Here is a 15060-nt window from a genome sequence, read left to right as displayed (position 1 = left end):
AATGGCGTACGGTTGTGAAGCAATGGTCCCGGTGGAAACATTATTCCCATCCCACGGGAGGACGACTTACGATCCGCCACCAATCGAGCCCCGCTCCAAGAAGCTCTGGATCAAGTCGAAGAACTCCGGGATGAGTCCCAAATACGGATGGCCGCTTATCAAAAGAAGGTGACCAAGTATTTTAACTCCAGGGTTAAAAACAGAAAATTCGCTATTGGGGATATGGTCCTAAGAAGGGTTTTCCCAGCTACCCAAGAACCCGGAGTGGGGGTACTTGGACCAAATTTGGAAGGACCATATGAAATCGAGGACGAGATCGGTTCTGGCACTTACAAACTGAAAAGAATGGACGGAACTACTGTCCCGAGAGCCTGGAATGCCGATCACCTCAGAAAATATTACCAATAGCGAATTAAACTTAGATTTTGTTCAAAGGGTTTGTACCGTCCAAATGTATGCCTCCTTTATATTAAATAAAACTGAGTGCCTTAAAAACAAAGTTTCTATGCCACTCGGGGGTACTAGGGTATACCGCACGGACAAACAAAAACAATCTAAGTAAAATATCCCGACCCAAAGGGCGGTCAAGCTAAGTAAAATATCCCGACCCCAAAGGGCAGTCAAGCTAAGTAAAATATCCCGACCCAAAGTAAGGTCAAGCTAAGTAAAATATCCCGACCCAAAGGGCGGGTCAAAAAACATGCGCAAAAATAAAGAGCGTAAGTATAAAAACCCTGAGCCAAAGGACAGGTTGAAATATATAAGTGTGAAAAAAGATCGCATATATATATAAATAAAAAAAAATATCCTAGCCCGAAGGGTAGGTCATACACATGTAAATGGCCCGGGGATACGTGCCTTAAATTGTCTCCCTTCAAATAAAAGTGCCTGTATGTAAATTGTTCTAAGGCAGCAAGTATGTACAAACAAAAAAAAAGTTATAAGAAGGACGGGTAAAATGCGGGTCAATAATAATATGGCGGCTCGGTCGGCCGCCGGTGAAGACGAGGTCCAATCCGTGCCTCAAGCTCAAGATCAAGCCTCTTCTTCTTTTCCCGAAATTTGGCAATCATGTCCTCGGGTTTGGGATAAAAGTGCTTGATACTCGATCATTGGTGGCCCAAGCCATGTAGACACCATCATCAAAGCGCTTTGGGCACCGGCGCGGAGACAAGGAGAAAGGAGCTCGGCCCTCTTGGCCTTCCCCGGTAGGTGATCTTTGTAGTCCCGAAGCTCCTTCAACTCCGCCGTAGAGCGGCCTTGGATTCGATATCCGACCGGTGAGTCTCCTCTAGAGACCTCACCTTGGCGGCCATTTCATCCAAAGCCTCCCCCGGCCCCGAAGATCTCGCCTAGCCTTCTCGGCGGCCTCGGTTTGAGCCCCTTAGTTCCTCCCGATGATGGGCCTCCATCCCGCCTCTCCGCCGGGCCTCGGCCTGGATCATGGCCTCACTTTGAGCCTCCCTCCGGATGGCCTCCTCTTCCTTGGCCTTGGCCTTCTCTTCCTTGGCCTTGGCCATTCTTCCTCGGCGCTCGGCAGCCTCACAGTAGATCTCGCCTCCGCCGTGAGGTCTTGGAGGACCTTCCGACGTCGTTCATGTCCCCAAAGTCGGACGGAGCGAAGCCATGGTTGATGATGTTCCCGGAGAGGCGACCGGCCTCGAGCGACAAGCGAGCCATAACGGGGTATAAGAAAAAATTTCTCAAAGGAAGAAAACAAAATACAAACAACAAAAAGGAAACGCAAAAAATTGCAAAGTACTTACCACCGTGAGGAATGGGTACGAGGTCCCGAACCCGGAAGATGGAGTTCGGGGAAGCGCAAGTGGCAAACCGTTTGGGCGCACGGCGTGTAAGCCGAGAAGCGAACTCACCGTCATTTCCGCGGCAAAGGGAGCCAAAGTGGGCCCTAGGAGGGGACGGAACCAGTCCGTTAAAGGGTCCAGTTGAGGTTCCACGGATCATGATAGTCGGATGGTTGATACTCGCCTCAACCTCGGCTCGCGAGAATCCTCCTAAGGGCCTCCACCTCTAAGCATATCCCCGGGAGTACTCATCCATAGCGTAGTTGTGTTTGGCCATGCGAAGCTCCCCGCCCTCACCTCATCCCCGGGAATCGGGGTAAGATCAATGTGAGGAGGAGCGAGATTTTCCTCCATCGGAGAAACCCGCCGTCTAGGCCATGAGCGGGAGTGTCGGCCCTCCGAGGCCTCTTCGCTCGTCCCGGGCAATCATCTTGCCCACGCTTGCGAATCGAGCCACTTCAGCTCCTCCTCGTCCTCACTCTCGCTACCACTTTCGGAAGGGGCTTGAGGCTCTCCATTACCCTCGGCGGCTTCCTCCGAGAAGTCCCACCCTTTCCTCGCCTTCTCCGGAAGCACCTCCTCGTCATCCACTAAGTCAATGGTTTCGGGAGGAGCGCGGAAGGAACCTTCAAGGAAGGGGCCGGGGAGAGGGGGTGAAAGCCGGAGGAGCCACCGAGTATGAACCCCGGCAGGGTCGTTCCAGGATGGCATCCATGGAGGTACTGTTCCAATAAAATAAGCAAGTGTTAGAAGTTCGTGAGAAACTCGCTTACAAAAGGTGCGACAAATAAACTACTCCTACCCGGACTTCTAATTCTCGGCCCTAGCAAAGTCCCGAACTTTAATGCGGCAAGATCATCTCCAAGATAACCGTCCGAGGGGAACCAAACTCGGGACGCTATGTAAGCCGACGGACCTAAGGGAATAGGTTCCGGAGGGCGGAGCCCATCCGGGACCGACCTAGGTAATCTCCTAAGTTCGTAAAATAAAATTCCTTCAAATGATCCCCCACCGGTCGACGGCATCTTAAACCTACGGAGACGCTCGTCAAACCCTATGGGCCTATGACTGGTATATTCATCAACGGAAGGAACATAAATAATTATCATGGAGACTTACCACCAAAGACCGGAAGTGCAAGCACCGAGCACCCGAGTTTGGTTCGGGGATCGAAGGCCGAGGTCGGGAAGTCCGGTTCTCGAAGAACCTTCAAGACGAAGGGGCCCCCGGCGGAAGGACCCCAATCTCTTCTTGAAGAATCTTGTCAAAAAAATTTTGCCTCGGACTTCCCGCCAATGGCTTGGCTCCTTCGCACCACCGACTCCCCACGCGAAGCCCTCTCCCGAAGGCAGCCCGGGCCTTAGAGTACGCCTTCTCCCGAGCCTTCCGGTAGAGATAATCTTGATACTTCTTCTCTCGCCGTGGCAATGAGCTCATCCCGAAGGCCTTCTCCGCAACCGCCCTCACATTGGGGCATGACCTTGGAGAGGTTGGAGTCATCCACGAATTAATGAGAAAGGATAAGTTTGGCCTTTCTGCAATTCTCCGTGGTGACCAGGCCCCCGACATCAAGATCGGCATGGTCGTAGGAGGCGAAGGCTTGGGCCCTTCGAAGGAAAGCCTGAGTGGGAAGCGTCCGCTGGTAAGGTGGGATCCGCACCCACTCCGTGAGAAGCCTCCGGTGGTCCACGGCCCCGAACCGGACGAGAAGAAAATCGGTGGCGGTACTCCTTAACATGAGTCTACGCATTATACTCGGAACCATCCCCTCGTTAGCGGGGGTGGATCCGAACCCATAAAAACCATCCTTAAGTTTGTCCCCTTTCGGGGACTCGATACAAGTTCATAAAAATACAAAATTTCCGCCGGCCGGGAGACCCCAGTACGCGGGCGTGTAAAAAATAAACAAGCCCGAGAGCAAAGGTAAGCTTGAGGAATAAGTTGGTATGGCGCAAGGCCGACAAATACAAGAAAATTAACAAAATAATCCCGGAGGCGGGAGCATAGCACCGCCATCAAATGGGTCGACTCCAAGCCCCGAAGCCGTCATAGTTGTGATCGGGGCGTCTCGAGTCACGAGGAGGCCGGTGGAAGGTCCCCCGAGGTAGAGGGTTTGATCCCGGCCACATTAATGATGTTCTCCAACCGGTGAGGGCAAGTCGGGTCGATCGAAGCTCGCCGCTTCCCCAACGAAGGGCGCGGGACTTGTACCCTTCCCGAGGCAACGGGTCCCAGAGAAACCTCTCCGTGGTGGCTATGTTTTTCCCTTTCTTCTTCGAAGATTTGGAGCCGAAGCGTACATTTTATGTTCCGAGAAAAACAAAAGGAAAAAACCCAAAGAAGTTAGGTCCCATACCAAACCCTAAATCTTGAAAAGGGAGCTGGGGGTCCCCTAACCGTCGGAAAGAAACCCCTCCGGACACGTGTCACACAGGGAAACTCAAAAGAGAATCCCTGAACAGGTGTCGGGTGCAGTAAAATCGCAGAAAAGTGTTTTTGTAAAAAGGAAAAGAAAAAGAGAAAAGCCTTCCTATGCCCTAAGCAATTGCTAATCGAAGAACACATGGCCTTCTTCAAGCAAAACTGTACGCCTACAACAGAGGCATTACAATGGCGACTCTACAACTAACACAGCAAACATAAAGCATAACTCGAAGAACTTAAACACTCACACACCCAGAAGTCTCTAAGTGCGAACCCAGAAAACAAACAAAGTAAATGTAAGCATGTTATTATCTAAAGATGCAAGAAACTTACAGTTGATTGTTGAACTGGGGGTACTGAGTACGGTTGAGTGAGAGTTGAGAGGCACCAAGCAAACCGAAACCTTTGGAAAATTAAAAGAAGTGTTTAAGTGTTAAAGCAAACAGGTTACTTTGAGGAATTTTCTCTCTGAGAAATTCGAGCAGAAATGGCAAGGAATGGAAAGTAACCGAAATGAAGGAAAGGTGGTGGCTTTTATAGGCAAAAGTGCATGAGGAACAGGCGTCTTCACCTACCAATCGTACGGTGGGGGAAACGCGCGATTCGAATTCCCAATAAATCAACGGACCAGATCAATCTACCATTAAGGCGGTGGAAACGTTTGAGTATCCGTCTGACACCATCAATGCACCGCATCAATCATGGGGCGTGAAACGAATCGACCTCTGCAAAAGTGAATCGCCGCATTTAATGCCATTATTAGACACACCTTCACGCGCCCCCAAGTCATAGCAGAAGACCGAGGAGGCGGTAAACATTCCCCGCAAACAAACATATTCGCATTAAATAACATCATTTAATGTGCCCCCACGCGCTCGAGGCTCGAGCTAGGGAAACGAGGGGTCAACCGGAGACACTCGAACAAGCCTTAGTTTATTTTTACTAAGTAAACAAGGCTTGGGGGGTAAATGTTGCTCGTAAATTCGCCCAATATACGTGGACCAGTCAAGTGGGGACACGTGGATCAGATAACTTGGAAAGATTTGCTAAGTCTTTTTATGCCACCAGGAAGCGCTATTAACATGGGTCCCGGAGGAGACACCCGAGTACAAGTTACTCCCTAGCTAGTATAGCGTGAAGGCCCTCCGGGATGTGTCGAGTCTCTCCCAGAAATCAAGTCGCATTTAATGCCGCATGGGAGGAAGCGTGTTGGGACTATAACACGCAATAAAGTCCGATCAAGACAACCCCCAAACAAGTGACTACAAGAATGATCATTTAAGTCTAGCGACGGCTATTCTGTGAAGAGTCACATCAATCATAAGACAAAAAGGACATTCTCCATAAAAGCCCTACAGCACCTAGGGATTTGACCATGCATCACCCATGGTATATTCATCGGAAATGCCCAACTTTATGGATACTTACAGACACATGTGTAAGAACAATTCTAGGGATTACCCCACCAAAACACTATAAATACCCCCTCAAAGCTCATTTAATGGGGTCGGAGAATCTTGGTTGCAAAAGAGCAAGAAGAGAAAAAACTCACCAAGAACATTCTCTGTATTTAAGAGAAAAACATTCTCTCAAGTGTAGAATCTGTATTAAATACATCCATTAATAGCAGTGGCTCGTGGACTAAGGCTCATTAACGCCCCAACCACGTAAAAAGTCTTCATCTCACTTTCTTACAGCTCATTATTATAATTATATTTTAACAGTTGCCGAAAACCTCGGTCAACAACCACTATTAAAATATGAATACATACTAAAAAATTTATGTATAATAAAATAGAAACTAAATATCATCTTAAATAAATAATATACTACAGACAACAAAAACTATATACCATACAAGAAAACGTATATACCTACAATAAAAAATAAAATAAAATAATATAATATCATTAAAAAAAATTGTATGTATCATATTAACAAAATTATATATCTCCTTTATGTATAATAAAATAAAAACTAAACATGCATTATCTAAAATAAAATGATATACTATACAATATAAATTATATACCATATAACAGAAAATATATACCTTACAATAAAAATATATATAATAATAACAACAAATAAAAATAAAAATATATACGATACTGATAAAATTATATATCATGTCAACACTAGTACAATAGAAAATAGAACTTAAATATTATTTAAAAAAAATTATATACCATATATATATATATATATCATTCACCAAAACATATATACAAAAAAAATAAAATAATAAAAATATATATTACTAATATATATATGTATACTATACTAATCAAATTATATACCACAATTAAAATATATATCATGACAACGAAATTATATACTACCATTGTATATAATAAAAATAAAAACTAATTAAATATTATTTAAAATAAATAATTATACAATCAAAATATATAAAAATAATAATTAAATATATGTAGCATGCCAATAAAATTATATACATAAATTAAAATATTTTAATTATGCTATTAAAATTATATACCACTATTATACGTATCAAAATAAAAAATAAATATCATCTAAAAATTATAATATACCATACAACAAAATAAAAATATACCGTACAACAAAATCTATATACAAACAACCCTTAACAACTCATAAAAAATTAAAAAAATTGACATAACTTTTAAATAAAAATAATTTTAACAAAACTAATATAGATATACCATAATCTTTTAATAATTTGCTTCTAATTCTATAAAAATGAAAAAAAAAAATTAATGATTTTTTATGTGACAAAAGGCAATATAAATAATAAATAGTTTAAAATGGTCATTTCTCTATAAGTTTTGAAATGAAGACATTTACTAACATAATCCTATGATTTAGGGCCATTTGCTATAATTTTTTGAAATGAGGACATATACTAATATAGTCCTATGATTTGAGGCCATTTGTTATAATTTTCCTTTTTTTTTTATATAAAATTTTGGGCTTATATTTTTTTTTATATGTATAATAGTAAAAATTTTAAATTTAGTATTTTGAAAATATAATTAAGCTTTTTCTCTTAATAAAATATTAAATATGGTATCTTAAAAAATAAATTAAGTATTTTTATTTTAAAAAAAAAATAATTATATTTCCTAATAAATAATAGTAAAATAAAAATAGTATTTTTAAAAAATAAATTTGAAGTAATTTTTTTAAAGAGTTTTTTGGGCCTGGATAGGGGACCTTGGCGTGAGCCCCTACTGTCCCATCCTTGAACAGACCCTGCTTGCAATCAATAGTACTATATTAGTTTTTTTTTTTGGCTGAAAGTACTATATTAGTTTACTATTCTAAAATGTTTCATAATTTTCCCAAAATTAGGTTTGTTGCTATTAAATACCACAGCAAATTAAAGTAAAAAATGAGCTTATTAAATTGACGTTTATAATTAAACTAGACAATATAGTCACTCTTCGTGCGGCTGTTATAATTTTGTTAGTATAATAATATAAAATGATTATTTATCAATATAGTAAATAATAATTTTTTAAATAAATATTCCAATATTAAAATTAAATTATCTAATTACTTATTAATAGTAATAAATTTATTTATTAAAAAATAAATTATACGCCGGTGTTATTATTTGATGCTATTATACACCATATGTAACACCCTGATACTTAGGCGCGCTACAGTGATTTTCCAATTATAGTGCCACCTTTGTTACTCAAATGGTTTTTCTTAAAAATCGTGACAAGTTAAAAATTGTTGGTTTAATTGCTAAACGTTATAAACTTTCATACAATTACTTACATAAGTTGGGATCCCGTATTTAAAATTTTACAACATTATCAAAATATATTTATAAATTGGTGGCACAACGACTACAAAATAAAATTTCAGATGTCTTGAGACTGAACACTCCAGGTTGCGTTGCCGTGACATGTACAAACACCATCCTAGCTCAGAGTTCACTCCTGTACAGCCTTCACTTTTCCTTTACCTACACATGGAAGTAGCAACTATGAGTCGACAGACTCAGTAAGAAAAATATATAACAAATCGTATACTATCGACTTGCATCTAGGCGCCCATACACCTATTTATAAGGCTTAACAAATGAGTAAGAACGTTGTTTACTATGGTACAACCACTGTACCACATACACTACGTACCAACACTATACGAGTGTTGGTAGGGTTTATCTCGTACCCCAAGTACCACTAAGTGATGTACCACACACACCTTGTACCTTCCCGTACTTGTGCTGGTAACACCGTAATGTACTCTTTAAACATTGTACACCAATAACTTAATACCTGTAAAAGTCCTTGGACATAGAATTGTTAGAATTATTTTACTAGGATCTAGATTTACTAACAAGTATGTTTTTAACATCCTAAACATGAACTTCTAAAACGATATGAAATAAACACATATAAAGTTTTAGAAACCTTACAGTGGGTGCAGTGAAATTACAATGGCTCCTTCCACTCAGATCTCTAACCCTTGTATCCTTTCTGTAGCAGAGTATCACCAAGATCTGAGCCCGAATCTCCTTCTCTTGAATCTGGATTCTTCACAGCCTTACACACTATGATTGAGTACCACTTGATGTGTGTGGGCACTTACTCTAATCACTCTAAGATTCAGTTTGAAGAGAGGAAGAGAGAGGGTTTCGAAATAGGTAGAGAGAAAATGGCTCAAAATTTTACTGAAGGAAAGTGTTTGCATTATCTTTTCCTTTGAGGCCATCACAACCTATTTATAGGAAACCACTTAGGGATAGGTTAGATTTATTTGGCACTAAAATAATGAAAAAATAAAATTGTAAATTGCTTCTCAAGTGGCCGACCATGGATATTGGGCCCCACTTTGCAATTTTGCCATTTTTTTAATTATTTATCTTATTTTCTCAAAAATGTCATTTTTCCAATTTAATTATTTAAATGCAAAATCTAATTATTTAATAATTTAAATTAATTATTAAATAAAATTTGCATTTAATATATTTATTAATTAGACTTAATAAAGTCTCTTAATTAACAAATAGACCCTAGAATCTCTTTTTTGAGCCCGAATCTCCTTCTCTTGAATGTCGATTCTTCACAATCTTAGACACTATGATTGAGTACCACTTGATGTGTGTGGGCACTTACTCTAATCACTCTAGGGTTCGGTTTGAAGAGAGGAAGAGAGAGAGAGGGTTTTGAAATAGGTAGAGAGAAAATGGCTCAAAATTTTAATGAAGGAAAGTGTTTGCATCATCTTTTCCTTTGAGGCCATCCACTACCTATTTATAGGAAACCACTTAGGGTTAGGTTAGATTTATTTGGCATTAAAATAATGAAAAAATAAAATGGTAAATTGCTTCTCAAGTGGCCGACCATGGATATTGGGCCCCGCTTTGCAATTTTACCATTTTTCCAATTATTCATCTTATTTTCTCAAAAATTCTATTTTTCTAATTTAATTACTTAAATGCCAAATTTAATTATTTAATAATTAAAATTAATAATTAAATAAAATTACCATTTAATATATTTATTAATTAGACTTAATAAAGTCTCTTAATTAACAAATAGACCATATAATCTATTTTCTTCACAATTAAGCCCTAGTTTAGTGAAAATTCACAAACTAAACATAGTCTAATTTTAGAATTATAATTGATTAATTAAAATCAATTAACTGAGTCTTACAAGCACTATTGTCTTAACTAGTATGGGGTGTTGGAAATTATTTTACCAGGATCTTAGATCTACTCACAAGTATGTTTATTAACATCCTAAATATGAACTTTCTAAAACGATGAAATAAACACATATAAAGTTTAGGAAACCTTACATTGGGTGCAGCGGAATTAAATGACTCCTTCCGTTCAGATATCTAGCCCTTGATTCCTTTCTGTAGCAGAGCATTATCAATATTTGAACCTGGATCTCTTTCTCTGAATCTTTGATGCTGAAACTCCTTCTTGCTGAAAGTCTTTCTTCACGATCTTCCTCACTATGATTGAGGTATCACTTGCTGTGTGTGGGCACTACTCTCACACTAAAATTTTCGAAATTGAAGAGGGAAGGAGAAAGAGAAGGGTCAGCCAAAGATAGGGAGAGAGAAGGCTCAGTTTTTTCTGAATCAGAAGTGTAGAAATTTAAGTGTAAATTTCCTGAAGCCTTCACTATCTATTTATAGCATTCCACTAGGGTTAGGTTTGAATTATTTGACATTAAAATAATGAAAAAATCAGTTTAAATTTCCTACAAAAGTGGCTGGCCCTATACAAGTGGATTTGGGCCTCACTTTTTGCAATTTTGCAGTTTTATCTTTTCTGCATCTGATTTTCTCAAAAACGCCAATTTTCTAATTCAACCATTTAAATGCCAATTCTAACTATTTAATAACTATAAATAATTATTAAATAATATTGTCATTTATCATATTTATTAATTGAACCATACAAAGTATCATAATTAACAAATATGCCCCTATAAACTCTTTCTTTACAATTTCGCCCTTACTTAGTGAAAATTTCACAAATAGACATAGTCTAATTTGAGAATTATAATTGATTAATCAAAACCAATTACATGAGTCTTACAAGCAATATTATCTCAACTAGTGGGGGGACCATGGGTCTATATAACTGAGCTTCCAATAAGTAGATCAAGAATTTATTACTAAAATTCACTAACTTATTAATTCTTCGTTGAATCCACGCATAGAACTTAGAATTGCACTCTCAGTATATAGAATGCTCTATATGTTCCACCATATAGACACATCATTAGTTATCCATTGTTATAATCCTAATGTGATCAATGATCCTCTATATGAATGATCTACACTGTAAAGGGATTGAATTACCGTTACACCCTACTATGTATTTTATCCTTAAAACACTTGACCCCGTTTAAATGATATTTCAGCTTATGTGAAATGAGATCTCCACCATTTATTTTCGTTTGGTCAAGCTCGAAGGTGATCATCCTTTGCTTACTATTCGCCAGATAGAAGCTATAGATTCCATGTTTATGCTAGCGCTCCCACTCAATTACACTACCGTGTTCCCAAAAAGTACGTATCACCCTGACTTAAAAGTAGGCTTAACTAACAATTCAAGGAACACGAATAGCCTTTCAAGATTGAGCCTAATCATAACAGGATTAAGATCATTTGATCTAGGATCAACTAGGCGATATTGACTTGAATAGATTTTACGGTAAGTTTAATTAAATCTAAGTCAAAGTTCAATATCGGTCCCTTCCGATGCATACTCCATGCATCCAACCTGAGCTTTACTTTAACCAATATTCTGGAAAGAACATAGTATTTCTCCAAATACAAGTAAACTCTTGTTGTAGATTATCATATCAGTAAAACCCTGTGTCTGATAAATCTAGGAAACTTTATTCACATAGTCATGTTTACTTTCCAATGTGTTGACAGCACAATAAGCAGGATCAAGTATGTGAAAAGGGTTTCAGATGAATCTATACATTATGTACATATAATCATGAAATAAATCATGTGAACCATGCAACATTAAATGTTATTTCTGATCTATATTAATAAGTAAATCTGATTATATTGAAATGAGTTTTATTTAGGGCATAAAACCCAACATGGGGACCATGGGCCTGTTGGGATTTTATGCCCTAAATAAAATCTATTACAATCTAATTTGATTTGTTATCAATAAAAGATTAGAAATCATTTATGTTTACATGTTGTTTTCATGTTTATGGTTTAATATATATAAAAAATCTATTAAGTCCAAAACATATAGTCATTTACAATTACAGTGATGTCAACACAGTTGAATGTGATTGTGATTATATGATTCGAAATACAAAGTCCCTGTTTCATCAGTGCATTGGATTTACACTAATGTGATAATCAGCGATGAAATGTACTTACATTTTGCATAAGTGTTATGTTCTTTCCAAAACATTGACAAAGTATACTAGCTTCGAATGTATATAGTATACATTAGACTGGACCGATATTGATCTTGGTTAAGATATTATAATACTTACCGTTGTATCTTTCCAAGTCAATATCACTAGTTGATCTTAGATCACAAGATCTTAATCTTGATATGCTTAGGTTCAATCTCAGGAGTGCTATTCATGTTCTTTGATTTGTTAGTTAAACCTACTTTTTCTGGTCACGGTGATGCGTACATTTTGGGAACATGGTAGTATGATTGAGTGAGAGCGCTAAACATAAATACGGAATCTATAGCTTCTATATGTATTTAGAAGTTAAATGATGATTTCCTTCGAGCTTGGCTAAATAGATGTAAATGGAAGAGCTCTTATTTCAGTGATTATATTTTAGTTGACTAAAACATCATTTACAGGTAGCGAAGTGTTTTAAGGATCAAAATACATTGAGGGGTGAAACGGTAAATTTATCCCTACTCGGTGTAAATCATCTATATAGAGGATCTTTGATTATTTAGATTATAACGATGGTTAAATGTGATAGCGTATCTATATGGTGGAACATATAGAGCGTTCTATATGACTAAGAGTGCAATTCTAAGTTCTAAGAAAGGATTCAACAAGGAATTAATAAGTTAGGGATTTTACCTGGTAAATTCTAGTTTAGCTTATTGGAAGCTCAGTAATATAGGCCCATGGTCCCCATTCTAGTTGAGACCATACTGCTTGTAAGACTCAAATAATTGATTTTAATTAATCAATTATAATTCTAAAATTAGACTATGTCTAGTTTATGAATTTTCACTGAGCAAGGGCTAAATTGTGGAGAAAAGAGATTCTAGGTTTTATTTATTAATTGGAAGACTTTATTATGTCTTATTAATATATATATTAAATGGCAATATTATTTAATAATTTATTTTAGTTATTAAATAATTAGTTTTGACATTTAATGGCAATATAGAAATAAAAATTGTCAAAATTGTAAAATACTAAAGTGGGGCCCATTAACCCATGGCGGGCCACTTAATGGTTATTTTTCAATTAATATTTTCATTATTTTAATGCCCAATAATTCATAACCTAAACCTAGTGGTTACCTATAAATAGATAGTGATGGCTCACACTTAAAAAGATTGAAGATCTAAAAATTTTGCCTTTAGAAAAATTGAGCCATCAACTATCCTTATATAGCCGAAACCTCTTCTCTCTCTTTTCTTCTTCAAATTTTCAAACCCTTGAGTGATAGAGTCAGTGCCCACACACATCAAGTGGTATCTCAATCATAGTCTGGAAAATTGTGAAGAATCCAAACTGAAGAGAAGGACATTCGGGCTCAGATCTTGGTTATACTCTGCGACAGACAGGATACAATGGTTAGAGATCTGAGTGGAAGGAGACATATTATTCTGCTGCACCCAATGTAAGGTTTCCTAAACTTTATATGTGTTTAATTTCATTGTTTTAGAAATTCATATTAGGATGTTAATGAAACATACTTGTTAGTAAATCTAGATCCTGGTAAAACATATTCCAACAATTGGCCTCAGAGCCATGGTAATGATTTACTTTCATGAAATATGAATTAAAACGATGTTTTGCATTGATTTGGATGGTTTCATGTGGTTTATGTGCTTATGTGATAATAGTTTAGAAATCGCAATGTATGTCACTGAAATATTTTTTATTTCGATCTAGAATTATTTTTACTGGAAAGTAGACGAAAAATTAATAAATTTAGGTTTTTACAGAACCTAATTTGGATTTTTTTATGAATTAGTTATGATTTTTTGAATTTAAATGAAAAATCTGAAATCGGGTTGCACACACGCGCGCGGGGGTACCAGGAGACGCTCGGACATCACCCTCATTCAGACAAGGAGCTGACCGAGAATTCTCGGACACAGCCCTGTCTGAAGGGGTGCTCACGCCGAGTATCCTCAGCCATCACAGGCTGCTTGCAGCCTCTTTTCACGGGCGTTCCCTTGCTTCCGCGCGCGCAAGGGTATGCAATGCATACCCCTGTGCATCAATTTTATTTTCTTCATATCTTTTGATTCAAAAATCGTTTTTCATTGAAACAAAAGCCAATTTTTGGTAGAATTTTATGTAGAATCTGAATTTTCAATTAAAAATCTAATTTTCAGAATAAAACTAATTTTTATTTTTTTAATTAATTAAAATTAGTTTTAGATATTAGTAGGCTTTGATTTTTGAAAATTTGATTTCTCACAAAAATGGCCTTATGGTTAATTTTTGAAATTTTAGATTATTTTATTTATTTTAATTATAAGATAAGATATTTTTTTTATTATTAAATTTGAATGATCTTACTTTGATATTAAAATATATTTTTTAAAAATAATCTTGTTCGAATTTCAAAGTTTGCTAACCATATCATATCTTTTTCAAATTTGTTATTTTCATAAATATATATTTTAATTAAAATTATAAGATTAGGAATATGTTAGGTTTAACATTCTATCTTATTAGATATTTTTTTTATTAAAATTATATTTTAGCAAAAATAACATGAAATTTGAAAATTTGGTTAGTTTAGGTTTGAATAGAAATTTTAGGGTTTCAAAACCATAAATTTTTAAACTTGTTTTATTTTATTATTTTAATAAAATATTCTAACCATACTAAAATATTTTTTTTTTCAATTAGTTTATTTATGTAATATTTAAATTAATTAAATTATAAGACTTAGAATATAATATTGAAATATCTAAATTTAAATTTAAAATTCAAGATATTTTATTATATCATCTTATTAGAAATTTTAAATAAATTTAAATTTTTGAATAAACTTGATATTTAAAAAATTGGTTAGATTTTTTTTTTGATTTTTTGTTAGAATTTAGAAATTTAGGAGTTTGTTGAATTTTGAATTTTTTCAAATATTCTCCAACAACCTAAAT

Source organism: Cannabis sativa, chromosome 9 (genome assembly GCF_029168945.1).
Source record: "Cannabis sativa cultivar Pink pepper isolate KNU-18-1 chromosome 9, ASM2916894v1, whole genome shotgun sequence".
Lineage (NCBI taxonomy): Eukaryota > Viridiplantae > Streptophyta > Magnoliopsida > Rosales > Cannabaceae > Cannabis > Cannabis sativa.
The sequence above is the reverse complement of the archived record's forward strand: the minus strand, read 5'-3'. Positions refer to the sequence as shown.